This window comes from Triticum urartu, chromosome 7A (genome assembly GCF_056163025.1).
Source record: "Triticum urartu cultivar PI428250 chromosome 7A, HENAU_Tu73, whole genome shotgun sequence".
Lineage (NCBI taxonomy): Eukaryota > Viridiplantae > Streptophyta > Magnoliopsida > Poales > Poaceae > Triticum > Triticum urartu.
Window position 1 is genome coordinate 116,056,211 of NC_141879.1, and position 15,516 is coordinate 116,071,726.

Consider the following 15,516-nt stretch of genomic DNA (forward strand, 5'->3'; position numbering starts at 1 on the left):
GGAACTCTTGGTAATTTTCATGTACCAATCATGCAATTCATACATTCTCGTTGGGAGGTTCTTGACCTCCTCGGGCTCGACCAAAGGTTGGCCGCAGACATATTTTCGTTTTATTTCCTCCTCTCTAAGCGGAGACATGGGCTCGATCTCGAGGAGTTGTCCAACAGTGACACCGAGCATTTTAGCCTGCATTATATGCTCCTCGGTTATTACCAGATTGCCCAGCTGGGGAACGGTTTGCCCACATATATATAGGGCGGCGGTACTCTCATGTGTTGTTGGCACAACAAGCGGGGGGATCGACTGCGCCACCTGTTCTCCCAGCCGGGGAATGGTTTCCCGCATTTTTTGCCAGCTAATTGGCTCGAGCTCGAGCTCGACTCCTTTTGTAGTCATGCTCGATGTGCCTTCCTGATTTGGCACTCATAGTCTGAGTCAACAGGCTTGGGAGCTGGTGGTCTAGCCATACGAATGAAGTGGTCAATCTTTTCCTCAGGCACTTTCTCCCTTGGCGGTGGTGCCGGTTTCGGTCCAAAATGGGCGTCCACTTGGGCCTGCACTATGGCTGCGTTTTGCTCCTCGGTCATGTCGTAAGGCCTATGAGGAAGAGGACGAGGCTTGGACCATATTTATATCGCTTGCCTCCGCCTGTACCTCATGTACTATGTCGACTCGTACCGCTACGCACCATAGCTGCGGTGGCTCTCTTCTCGATTGCTGAGGTGGCGGAGACGGCTGACGTGGCTAAGTTGGAGCAAGAGGAGTGGCCTAACGTTGTGCCTGATTTGGAGGATGAGGAGTGGCCTGACGCATTGGTGGACTTGGAGGAGCGGGAGTCTGCTGACGCGGTGGAGGACTTCAAGGAGGAGTCAGCTGACGCTGTGCCGGACTTGAAGTAGGAGGAGTGTCCTGATGCTTTGCTGGACTTGGAGGAGGAGGAGTGGCCTGACGCGTTGGTGGACTTGGAGGAGCGGGAGTTTGCTGACTCGGTGGCGGACTTCGAGGTGGAGTCGGCTACCGCGGTGTCGGTGGCCTTTGAAAGATCATGCAATCCTTTCTCCATAGGATGATACGATGTTTGGCCTCTCCCAGTGTGTGCTCCTCGTCACCGCCAGGAATGTCAAGCTCTATCCCCGAATATTGGTCCACCACCTCATCAACCACGACACGAGCATAGCTGGCTGGAATCGGGTTGCAATGGAAGGTTGCATCGGGGGAATTTGTATAAGCAATGGCGTCCGCCACCTTCATGGATATGTTCTTCATTTTGAAGTGTAGCTCCCAGTTAGTGCTCTCCATGATGTCATCCACAGGGTATCTATCCAGCAGTGCGTCGCCCGGGGCGGAACCAACGCTGCTTCTCGGCATGGATGAGATGATGCTATCCAATGCTGGATCATTCGCTAGCTGCTGCCGCTGCTGAGACCCCCTTTCCTGGATAAGTGAGTCGATCTGCTGCTGCTGCCGCTGGAATTTCAGTGCCAAGTCTGCATGTGCTGATTCTAGTCCTTGAAGGCGTTCTGCTTCCTACTTCCTCTGCTCCTCCAGCTTCCTCTTCTTCTCCTCCTCCGTCTTCCTTATTGCACGGCTTCTGTAGTCGTCGTTCCAGTCCAAAAAGCCCTCATACCAGGGAATAACGCCCTTGCCCCATGTTCTTCCCGGGAGTTCAGGATTTCCCAGGGCACGCGTAAGCTCGTCGTTCTCTCTGTTGGGCATGAACACCCCCGTTCGAGCATCTTCTATTGCTTGAAGTAACTTATCTTCGGCTCCTTTTAGACTTGCCTTCTTCGAAATCAGGCCTGTCTTCCGGTACAACGCCCCCATGCGCATAGAACCAAGTTCTGCACCTGGGGGGCCAACTCCTAGTAACTGTAATGACCCCTGCATTCAACATCTCTTGCTCAGACTTATCCCACTTAGGCATTACCACCGCGTAGCCACCTGGCCCAGCCTATGGAACTGTGTCTTTTTTGTGGCATTGGCCTTGTTTTTTCTTGACCGTTCCTTAGATAATTCTGATTCCTTGAATTTCACAAAAGCGGGCTAGTGTTCTCTTTGCTTCTCCAGGGTTCCCTGGAATTCTGGAGTCTTCCTTCCTCCTTCGACATAGTTGGCCCATACAATTTTCTTGTGGGTGTTGAATGCAATTGCCATCTTCCTAAGAGCAGCGTCCTTGACTTTCTGCACATCTGCATCATTGAAATGATCTGGTAGGGTGAAATGTTCCATGAGAGATTCCCAAAGCATTTTTTTGCTCTGTCGTCGACCCAAGTAAGATCTGGACGTTTATTTTTTGGCTGTTTCCATTCTTGAATGGAGATTGGGAGTTGGTCCCTCACAAGAACTCCGCACTAACGAATGAACTTGTTTGCAATGTTCTTAGGCGTGCTTGGTTCGCCATTAGCTTTGATGGCATCGATGTTGTACTTTACACCCTCCTTCAACTTTTTTCCCGGGCCTCGCTTTGTCCTGCTGCCTGTAGAAGCAGATTTGCTCGATCCGGAGGGCTGAAAGAAGAAAGATCGATTCGTTAATATATCTTCAAATCAAAAAACATGTGATGATCACCAAATGCCTGCTTATATAAATATGCCTCACCGGTCTTTTTTATTTTAAGATCAACATTGTCTGCGTCATCATAATCATAATCATAGTTCATGACTTCATCAATTCGGTCATCGAGATCGAATATCTTATCATCACCCTCCCCGGTATTGTTTAGATATTGGGAGCCATCATCTTCTTCATTCAGATCATCTGGCCTGCGAGGGCTGCGTATGATCTCGAACAGGGCCTCTTCTCCCTCTCTGCCGGTATTGTCCGCCATAGCTTTTATTTAACTAATCCATAGGAAATATAAAACAATTTAGTATTCAAATTACAATGCATGGATGCAATCAGTAAGGAAAAACCGAATCATAGTACATAATATGCATCGTCTCAAATAATATATAATCTCGAATACATCGTCTCGAATAATATATAATCTCGAATACATCGTCTCTAATAATATATATAATCTCGAATACATCGTCTCGAATATTATATATCGAATACATCACTAGCTAGCTAGCTAATAAAGATCGAATATTATAGAAGAATCTAGGCCACTCGCGGTTCCTGAGGCGCGGGCGGTGGACACCCAAAGAGAAGGAACCATCACAGGATCATATATCCGGTCATCTACCCAAAGAACCTGCCAGGTATTGGAGAACCTGACGTCCATAGCAGGCATGTAGCGACGGACGTGCTCGTCCTCCTCCCTGACATGGCGACGCACCACCTCCGGCGGGGTCGGCTCCCTCTGCACTGAATGTGGCCCACGCGAACGCCATCAAACGAGATCAGGGTCGACGATGGGACCTGGGGCCGGGTTCCTCACCATGCGGCGCGCCCCTGAAGGTAGCACCTCGCAGTGCCAGCCCGACGGAGCCCAGTCCTGGACATGAGTCCTCTGAAGCAGGACGTCGCCGCAAACGGGTCGGCGGCGAGGATGCGGGTCGAGCATCGTCGAAAACAAATACTATATGCAAATGTAACATTTTTTAAATTATTGGATTGTGTCTTATATTCAAATTCTAAATTTCTATAACTAAAATTATAAGAAACTAAAAAAACATCGATCATCGTCTAACAATTTGAAATTAATCTAATTCATCTAGCTAAAACTAACATCTCTAAAATTTCTAACATTTCTATATACTAAAATTTATAACATTTGTATAAAAAGAGAAAAAACAGAAAAAAAATCTTTCACATTATATTATAACTAACATTTCTATATACTATTTGACATTAATCTAATCTAAGTAATTAATTCATCTAAAACTTTGTATGAAAAACAGAAAAAACAAAAAAAACTAAAAACTAAAAACAGAAAAATTGTGTGTGTGTGTGCGCGCGCGTGTAGTGTGTGTGTGTGTACGCGCTTGTAGTGTGTGTGTGCGTGTGTGCGCGTGCGGCCGCCGGCGGCGGCGCGGTGGATTGGAGAGAGGAGAGGCCGGTGGAGGGGCTCACAGCGCGCGCTGGCGAGGTCGAGGCGATGGCGGCTGGGATGGCGACGGCACGGGACGGGGCGGTGGCGCGACGGGGACGGCGACGACGCGGGACGGGGCGGTGGCGTGAAGGGGATGGTAACGGCGCAGGGATGGGGACGGCGATGGTGCAGGGACGACGACGGGGACGGCGACGACGCGAGACGGGGCGGCGGCGCGACGGGGACGGCGACGGCGCGGGACAACACGACGGGGGCGGCGACGGCGCAGGACGGGTACGGCGACGGCGACGGCGCGGCACGGGGCGGTGGCGCGACGGGGACGGCGACGGCGCAGGGACGGGGACGGCGACGACGCAAGACGGGGCGGCGGCGTGACGGGGACGGCGACGGCGCAGGACAACACGACGGGGGCGGCGACGGCGCAGGATGGGTACGGCGACGGCGACGGCGCGGGACGGGATGGGGCGGCGGCAGAGAGAAGTGGGAGATGAGAAACTGAAATTTTTTAAGTGTTTTCTTATATAGGAGGCACCTTTAGTACCGGTTGGAGCCACCAACCAGCACTAAAGGCCTGTTTTGGCCAGGCCAAGCGACGGGAAGGGCTGGCCTTTAGTACTGGTTGGAGCCACCAACCGGTACTAAAGGCCTGTTTTGGCCAGGCCAAGCGGCGGGAAGGGCTGGCCTTTAGTACCGGGTGGTAGCTCCAACCGGTACTAAAGACCCCCCTTTAGTACCGGTTGGAGCCACAACTCGATACTAAAGTGGGTGCGCTGCCAAGCGAGGGGCAAAAAGTTTAGTCCCACCTCGCTTAGCGAAGGGCAGCCTCACTGGTTTATAAACCCAGCCGCGGCTACTCCTTCGAGCTCCTCTCCAAAGTAGGCCTTCTGGGCCTACCTGTTCTGTGCTGCCTTGTGGGCCTACTGGGCCTTGCGGGCCTGCATCCTGGCCCAACTACATGTTGGGTTTCTAGTCGTATGCAGGCCGCTGTGGCCCAGTAGGCGGTCTTTTTTTTCTTCATTTATTTTCTTTTATTTATTTCTGAGTTGTTTTTTGCTGTATTTAGACTTTCTTTGTGAATATTTTTTAGGTACAAAAAATTAAAAACTTTCTGTTAGTGCCCGTAGTTTTCAAATTTGAATAGTTTAAATTTTGAATTATTTAAAATTTGTGTGAATCATTAGTTTGTGAATAACTTAACTTTAAAAATAGAGTTTTTAGTGATTCTTTTTTCTTATGCCGCGATTCAGGAATACCAATCGGCTTAAGGTCAGGAATAAAGTCAATACAAAACTCAATGACCTCCTCATTTTCATGGACCTTGGAGATGCTTCCTTCTGGCCTAGCACGGTTATGAACATATTTCTTTAAGACTCCCATGAACCTCTCAAAGGGGAACATATTGTGTAGAAATACAGGACCCAAAATGTTAATCTGTTCGCATAGGTGAACTAGGACGTGCGTCATGATGTTGAATAAGGATGGTGGGAACACCAACTCAAAACGGACAAGACATTACACCAAATCATTCTCTAACCTTGGTATGATTTCTGGATCGATTACCTTCTGAGAGATTGCATTGAGGAATGCACATAGCTTCACAATGGCTAATCAAACGTTTTCCGGTAGAAGCCCTCTCAATGCAACCGGAAGCAGTTGCGTCATAATCACGTGGCAGTCATGAGACTTTAGGTTCTGGAACCTTTTCTCTGCCATATTCATTATTCCCTTTATATTCGACGAGAAGCCATACGGTACCTTAATACTGAGCAGGCATTCAAAGAAGATTTCCTTCTCTTCTTTGGTAAGAGCGTAGCTAGCATGACGCTGATGTATGTCGTCTTTTCCGTGCATACGTTGCTCCTCCTCCCATGCCTCAGGTGTATCTTTTGTCTTCCCATACACGCCCAAGAAGCCAAGCAGGGTCACGCAAAGATTCTTCGTCACGTGCATCACGTCGATTGCGGAGCAGACCTCTAGGTCTTTCCAATAGGGCAGGTCCCAAAATATAGATTTCTTCTTCCACATGGGTGCGCGCCCGTCAGCGTCATTCGGAACAGGTTGTCTGCCAGAACCCTTTCCAAAGACTACCTTCAAATCCTTGACCATATTATGTACACCAGCACCAGTACGATGGCGAGGCTTCATCCGGTGATCCGCCTCACCTTTGAAATGCTTGCCTTTCTTTCTTACGGGATGCCTGCTCAGAAGAAATCGACGATGTCCCAGGTACACATTCTTCCTACAATTACCCAAATATATACTATCGGTATCATCCAAGAAGTGTGTGCATGCGCAGTATCCCTTGTTTGTCTGTCCTGAAAGGTTACTGAGAGCAGGCCAATCATTGATGGTCACGAACAACAATGCCTTTAGGTCAAATTCTCCCCCCATGTCCTCATCCCATGCATGAACACATGTTCCATTCCACAGCTCTAAGAGTTCTTCAACTAATGGTCTTAGGTACACATCAATGTCGTTGCCGGGTTGCTTTGGGCCTTGGATGAGCACTAGCATCATAATGAACTCCCGCTTCATGCACAACCAAGGAGGAAGGTTATACAAACATAGAGTCACAGGCCAGGTGCTATGGTTGTTGCTCTGCTTCCCAAAAGGTTTAATGCCATCTGCGCTTATACCAAACCATACGTTCCTCGCGTCACCTGCAAACTCCTTTGTCGGTGTCAAAACCGGCGGATCTCGGGTAGTGGGTCCCGAACTGTGCGTCTAGGATCGATGGTAACAGGAGGCAGGGGACACGAAGTTTTACCCAGGTTCGGGCCCTCTTGATGGAGGTAAAACCCTACGTCCTGCTTGATTGATATTGATGATATGGGTAGTACAAGAGTTGATCTACCACGAGATCAAGGAGGCTAAACCCTAGAAGCTAGCCTATGGTATGATTGTTGTATATATTGTATGTCTATCGACTAGCCTGGCCTCGGTTTATATAATGCACCGGAGGCCTAGGATAACAAGAGTCCTAGCCGAATACGCCGGTGGGGAGAAGTCCTTGTCTTGATCGCCAAGTCTTGTGGAATCTTCCTTGTATGCGGCAGCCGTCCGAACTGGCCCATGAGTATACGGCCACGGGGGTCCTCGGCCCAATCTAATAGATCGGGAGATGACGTGGTGAGTACCCCCTAGTCCAGGACACGGTCAGTAGCCCCCTGAACCGGTCTTCAAGTTAGGGACGCTCCTCGATTCTTCCGAACTGTTCTTCATCTTCGGTTGACGGTCTTGAAAACTGGTTCAACAAATCTTCTTTATCTTCGATCTTGAGGATCGCCGAAATGCATTCGACGAGTTTACACGGCGGGTATCCGAGGAGCCCCTTTAAGTTTCCGGCCTTTATCAATGCCTTGTTTATTTTTATGCCACAGCTCGGGTTTGAAGTTGTTCCCGGGAGGCAGGGTCCTCTTGCGTCTGAGCTCCAACGCCGGACTGCATTCGAGGTATCTTTTGCAGCCGAGCACCAACGCCGGACCGCTTCCCAGCTCTAGCGCCGGAATGTATCCGAGCTCCAACGCCGGACTATGTATCCGAGCTCCAACGCCGGACTGTATCCGAGGTGTCATATCACCTTGGTTCAAAAAAGTTGAAGGAGTTTAGCCGAGCTTAATGCCGGAAATGCCCTCTATGGAGCCAGCCACTAGCGCCCGAGCTTTATGCCGGAGTGCTTCCGAGGTGGTGCACCACCCCAACTATGGGCCGTTTTTTTGTCAATATTTTTTATTGGTGCAATTTATTCTCTACCGAGATATATAGCCAGTAGCCCTCAAGGTGTGTATCGGTCTAAAACCCAAGATGCACATGAAGGATGACATAAGACCGCTGATCCTAGTAGCCGCTGAGACTCAGGTTGATTTGCAAAATCGGCTTGAGGATCAAGTCCTAGCTCGGCAGAATACTTCGGGACACAAAAGTGGCGTGCTCAGTCCTCAAGACTCAGGTTGGGTGCGGCCGACCAACCTGAGGATCAAAATCTCCTCGGAAACTATATTGCACATAAAATTTTCTGCATTGGACAAGCAATGCAGTAGCCCCCAAGACACTGGTCGGGTGGTAACACCAGATCAGGGGATCAATGTGCCCCTTTAATATTTGTAAATAATAAGCCCGAAGCCCAGTAGCCCCGAGCCTTAATGCGGGCACGGGTGGCCGAATTAAGGATCAATATCCATAGTAAAATCACAAATTATGTGTAATGACTCTATGTATCCAAGTACTTTACGTCATTAATGCTCGGGTCCGCATTGTACAAAACTTTGTTGACCGACCATCGGCTTCCACCTCCTTGGCCAGTAGCCGAGGAGTGTTTGTCCTACTTTATAAAGCCTTTATGAGGGCAAAGATTTACAACAAACAAGGCAATCTGGCCACACTGTTTTATAAACAAAGGTACGCACAGAGATATGTTATATTACTGTTTAACAGAAGAAATGTATTCCAAAGAAAATAGTCCCTCTATCGGTTCCTTTCTTTGGGTTGTCATGCTAAGCATGATCATGAAACCTCAGCTCGAATGTAAGAGCAAAATATCGAGGATTTAGTTTGGGAGGCCAGTTAATAGCCCCCGGTAGTGTTCGGCGACAATCGAGGTCAAGCCGTAAACACTTCGGCCAATGTTATGAATGGCCCGTCATAGTCATCGGATCGCTGACCAGTTTACGCTTATTGTGACAGTCAGTTTTCGGCTTTCTCCACTAAGGTGCTTAACCATGTGAGCTGGAAGCACAATCGCAGTGGTTCTCCCTTTGCACACCTAGCCGAACAAAACGGAACGTAGGAAGCAAGTGCAGGAGCCGGGCAACCCAACTATTGACCGAAGACACAATTCGAAACCGATGCACTGAGAATGTTTTTGCCGAATCCCTAAAGGTTTCCGGCGTTGCACTGCGAGACTAATGCTGGAAAAGCACAAATAGTTTAAAAGTGCCAAAAAGCTTGGAAAACCAAGAAACATTAGTAAAAACATGACGTCCGAACAATATCAAGTGTTCGGTGCCAATCCGAAAGTTGGTCTTAGAAAAAAGAAGTGCTTATGTCGTGCTTTAACATGATACATCCTATCTCAAGACTTCGAGCGGGTCAGCCTACGGCTTCAACCTCCTATCCCGAGGGCGGAGTACTTCTCATCAGGCCAGTTTAGCAAACTAAACTCTAGCAGCTTTGAGAGAGAAATTAGGCTCCCTGGCTAGTGACCGCACACTCGTGCCGAAAAAAGGAGTGATAAATAATAATAATAAAACTTTGCAACGACTAAGAAGAAGAACACTTATTATAAAACGGCTCAAGTAAACTTACGAGCCCCCAAGTGACTTGGGTAGAAGAATGATTGCATGTACCAAAGTACTTATATCATATCTATGTTCAACCGAACTTTAAACGCGTCTTAACCGACCGTCAGCTTCTCCCTCTTCGGTCAAGGACCGAAAAGTGTTATGTACTCCATCGGTCGAGAATATCAACGGTGTTTCCAATAACCAGGCAATCAGGCCATAAGGTTGTAACAGACAAAGCGCGCTCAGGGAACTTATGCTATATTACCGTGAAGTGTAAGAAGCATCTTCGAAGAAAATAGTACCCCCACCGATACCTTTCTTCGGTGCTCGTTGTTAAGACTTGTGCAATAGATTTTTTGTACTCATGAGTTCCGTTGTGTGTCGACCATCATTGAAAACTATAAGAGCGCTAGCTTTCGGCTTCACCCAGTCTGAGGTCCGGCTCGGGCGACTCGATCGTGACAATCGCAGAGGTGCTCCCTTTACTCCCTAGCCGAACAATCGGGAACGTAGGGGTAAACACAGGAGCGAGGCAACCCGGCTTGCAAATCGCTTAAGTCAATATGGTGCATATTGTGGCATAATACACGAACAAGGAACGAAGCCATACAAGTATAATCATATGCAAGAGGAAAAGCTTCATAAAGGAAGCCCCCAAGTGAATTGGGTCCTTGAATTTGTGTGTCACAAACAAAGTTTGGACAAGGAAATTCTCTACAAGCAACTTTTTTTCAAAAAGGTAGAATGCTTGGTCGAACCGAACATAAGTTAAAAATTTAAAACTTTGAGCATGAAGACAACTTAGCTGGTTAATGTGTTCGGTATTGATGACGCGGTCCGAGCTTGATGCGGGGCAAGGTTCCATCCCCCAAGCCAGTCCCGAGGTGGCGGAGCGGAGAGCTCGACACGCCGAAGTGGTGACATAGCACGGTCAATGCAGACCGGCAGAGTGATGCCGAAGTCCCCGGATCATTTTCCTGTGCGCAAAAAGTAGTGCAAACCGGAGATAATAGTAATAATAATAATTAAAAAAATCGTTGCATAATAAATAATTTATGCAAAGTGAGTAATAAAAGAAATATGGCCTGGCGTCGAAGTCAATGTCGATGCAGGGCGTCGGCGTGATGCGGTAAAGGCGTGGCAAAGCCTGAATTCACAGGTCGGTCCGAGTTCCGGATGTGGCATTCGCCGGACTATGTACGGAAACTGACCAAACCACCAGGCGACCGTCGTTAATGCGGACTGTTGGGGAACGTAGCATAAATTCAAAATTTTCCTACGTGTCACCAAGATCTATCTATGGAGAGACTAGCAACGAAGGGAAGGAGAGTGCATCTACATACCCTTGTAGATCGCTAAGCGGAAGCCTTCAAGTGAACGGGGTCGATGGAGTCGTACTCGTCGTGATCCAAATCACCGATGATCAAGTGCCGAACGCACGGCACCTCCGCGTTCAACACACGTGCAGCCCGGTGACGTCTCCCACGCCTTGATCCAGCAAGGAGAGAGGGAGAGGTTGAGGAAGACTCCATCCAGCAGCAGCACAACGGCGTGGTGGTGACGGAGGAGCGTGGCAATCCTGCAGGGCTTCGCCAAGCACCACAGAAGAGGAGGGAGAGAGAGATGCAGGGCTGCACCAACGAGAGATCGAATCGCATCTTATGGGCAGCCCTATGCCTCATATATATAGGGAAGGGGAGGGGCTGCGCCCCCTCTAGGGTTCCCACCCCTAGGGGGCGGCAGCCCTAGATGGGGAGCAAGGGGGCGGCCAAGAGGGGATGGGAGAGGGAGGCGCACCAATATGGGCCCTAAGGCCCATATCCCATTAGGGTTTGCCCCCTCTCCATCTCTTAGGCGCATGGGCCTTAGTGGGGCTGGTGCCCTTGGCCCATGTAGGCCAAGGAACACTCCCTACAGCCCATGTGGCCCCCCCGGGGCTGGTGGCCCCACTTGGTGGACCCCCGGGACCCTCCCGGTGGTCCCGGTACGTTACCGATAAACCCCGAAACTCTTCCGGTGACCAAAACAGGACTTCCCATATATAAATATTTACCTCCGGACCATTCCGGAACTCCTCGTGACGTCCGGGATCTCATCCGGGACTCCGAACAACATTCGGTAACCACATACAAACTTCCTTTACAACCCTAGCGTCATCGAACCTTAAGTGTGTAGACCCTACGGGTTCGGGAGACATGCAGACATGACCGAGACGTTCTCCGGTCAATAACCAACAGCGGGATCTGGATACCCATGTTGGCTCCCACATGTTCCACGATGATCTCATCGGATGAACCACGATGTCAAGGACTTAATCAATCCCGTATACAATTCCCTTTGTCTAGCGGTACGATACTTGCCCGAGATTCGATCGTCGGTATCCCGATACCTTGTTCAATCTCGTTACCGGCAAGTCTCTTTACTCGTTCCGTAACACATCATCCCGTGATCAACTCCTTGATCACATTGTGCACATTATGATGATGTCCTACCGAGTGGGCCCAGAGATACCTCTCCGTTTACACGGAGTGACAAATCCCAGTCTCGATTCGTGCCAACCCAACAGACACTTTCGGAGATACCTGTAGTGCACCTTTATAGTCACCCAGTTATGTTGTGACGTTTGATACACCCAAAGCACTCCTACGGTATCCGGGAGTTGCACAATCTCATGGTCTAAGGAAATGATACTTGACATTAGAAAAGCTTTAGCATACGAACTACATGATCTTGTGCTAGGCTTAGGATTGGGTCTTGTCCATCACATCATTCTCCTAATGATGTGATCCCGTTATCAACGACATCCAATGTCCATGGTTAGGAAACCATAACCATCTATTGATCAACGAGCTAGTCAACTAGAGGCTCACTAGGGACATGGTGTTGTCTATGTATCCACACATGTATCTGAGTTTCCTATCAATACAATTCTAGCATGGATAATAAACGATTATCATGAACAAGGAAATATAATAATAACCAATTTATTATTGCCTCTAGGGCATATTTCCAACAGTCTCCCACTTGCACTAGAGTCAATAATCCAGTTCACATCGATATGTGATTAACACTCAAGGTCACATCCCCATGTGATTAACACCCAAAGAGTTTACTAGAGTAAATAATCTAGTTCACATTTACCATGTGATTAACACTCGATGAGTTCTGGGTTTGATCATGTTTTCTTGTGAGAGAGGTTTTAGTCAACGGGTCTGAATGTTTCAGATCCGTATGTACTTCACAAATTTCTTATGTCATTTTGTAGATGCAACTACTACGCTACATTTGGAGCTATTCCAAATAACTGTTCTACTATACGAATCCAGTTTACTACTCAGAATAATCTGGATTAGTGTCAAAGTTTGCATCGGCGTAACCCTTTACGACGAACTCTTTTACCACCTCCATAATCGAGAAAATTCCTTAGTCCACTAGTTACTAAGGATAACTTTGACCGCTGTCTTGTGATCCATTCTTAGATCACTCTTGTACCCCTTGACTGACTCATGGCAAGGCACATTTCAGGTGCGGTACACAGCATAGCATACTGTAGAGCCTATGTCTTAAGCATAGGGGACGACCTTCGTCCTTTCTCTCTATTCTGCCGTGGTCGAGCTTTAAGTCTTAACTTCATGCCTTACAACTCAGGCAAGAACTCCTTCTTTGACTGATCCATCTTGAACACCTTCAAGATCATGTCAAGGTATGTGCTCATTTGAAAGTACCATTAAGAATTTTGAACTATCCTTATAGATCTTGATGCTCAATGTTCAAGTAGCTTAATCTAGGCTTTCCATTGAAAAACACTTTCCAAATAACCCTATATGCTTTCCAGAAATTCTACATCATTTCTGATCCATAATATGTCAACAACATATACTCATCAGAAATTCTATAGTGCTCCCACTCACTTCTTTGGAAATACAAGTTTCTCATAAACTTTGTATACACCCAAAATCTTTGATCATCTCATCAAAGTGTACATTCCAACTCCGAGATGCTCACTCCAGTCCTCAGAAGGATTGCTAGAGCTTTGCATCCTTATTAGCATCTTTTCAGGATTGACAAAACCTTTCGGTTGTATCACATACAACCTTTCCTCAGGAAATCGTCGAGGAAACAATGTTTTGACATCCTATCTGCAAGATTTCATAAATAATGCAGTAATCGCTAATATAATTCCAATAGACTCTTAGCATCGCTACGAGTGAGAAAGTCTCATCGTAGTCAACTCCTTGAACTTGTCAGAAAACATCTTAACGACAAGTCGAGCTTTCTTAATGGTGACATTTATTGTCCGTCTTCCCTTTTAAAATCCATATGTACCTAACAGCCTTACGACCATCAAGTAGTTCTTCCAAAGTCTACACTTTGTTTTCATACATGGATCCTCTCTCGGATTATATGGCCTCAAGCCATTTATCGGAATCCAGGCCCACCATCGCTTCTCCATAGCTCGTAGGTTCATTGTTGTCTAGCAACATGATTTCCAAGACAGGATTACGTACCACTCTGAAGTAGTACGCATCCTTGTCATCCCACGAGGTTTGGGAGTGACTTGATCCGAAGTCTCATGATCAATATCATAAGCTTCCACTTCAATTGGTGTAGGTGCCACAGGAACAACTCTTTGTGCCCTGCTATACACTAGTTGAAGTGACGGTTCAATAACCTCATCAAGTCTCCACCATCCTCCCACTCAATTCTTTTGAGAGAAACTTTTCCTCGAGAAAGGACCCGATTCTAGAAACAATCCTTTATTGCTTTCGGATCTGAGACAGGAGGTATACCCAACTGTTTTTGGGTTGTCCTATGAGGATGCATTTATTCGCTTTGGGTTCGAGCTTATCGGCCTGAAACTTTTCCACATAAGCGTCGCAGCCCCAAACTTTTAAGAAATGACAGCTTAGGTTTCTCTAAACCATAGTTCATACGGTGTCATCTCATCGGAATTACATGGTGCCCTATTTAAAGTGAATGTGGTTGTCTCTAATGCTTAACCCATAAACTATTGTGGTAATTCGATAAGAGACATCATGGTATGCATCATATCCAATAGGGTGCAGTTATGATGTTCGGACACACCATCACACTATGGTGTTCCAGGCTGTATTAGTTGTGAAACGATTTCCACAATGTCTTAATTTTGTGCCAAACTCGTAATTCATATATTCATCTCTATGATCATATCATAGATCTTTTATCCTCTTGTCACGACGATCTTTCAACTTCACACTGAAATTACTTGAACCTTTCAATAATTCAGACTCGTGATTCATCAAGTAAATGTACTCAACATCTACTCAAATCATCTGTGAAGAAAGAACATAACGATATCCACTACATGCCTCAGCACTCATTGGACTGCACACATCAAAATGTATTACTTCCAACAATTTGCTTTCTAGTTCCATTTTACTGAAACCGAGGCTTTCAGTCATCTTGCCCATGTGGTATGATTTGCATGCCTCAAGTGATTCAAAATCAAGTGAGTCCAAACGGTCCATTTGCATGGAGTTTCTTCATGCATACACACCAATAGACATGGTTCGCATGTCTCAAACTTTTCAAAAATGAGTGAGTCCAAAGATCCATCAACATGGAGCTTCTTCATGCGTTTTATACCGATATGACTTACGTGGCTGTGCCACAAGTAGGTGGCACTATCATTACTATCTTTTGGCATGAACATGTGTATCACTACGATCGAGATTCAATAAACCATTCATTTTAGGTGTAAGACCATTGAAGGTATTATTCAAATAAACAGAGTAACCATTATTCTCCTTAAATGAATAACCGTATTGCGATAGACATAATCCAATCATGTCTATGCTCAACACAAACACCAATCTCGATGGTAGAAGGAGCGTACAATATTTGATTATATCAACATTGGAAACACATCCAACACATATCATCAGCTCACCTTTAGCTAGTCTCCGTTTATTCCGTAGCTTTTATTTCGAGTTACTAACACTTAGAAACCGAACCGGTATCTAATACCCTGGTGCTACTAGGAGTACTAGTAAAGTACACATCAACACAATGTATATCCAATATACTTCTATCGACCTTGCCAGCCTTCTAATCTACCAAGTATCTAGGGTAATTCTGCTCCAGTGGTTGTTCCCCTTATTACAGAAGCACTTAGTCTCGGGTTTGGGTTCAACCTTGGGTTTCTTCACTAGAGCAGCAGCTGAATTGCCGTGTCATGAAGTATCCCTTCTTGCCCTT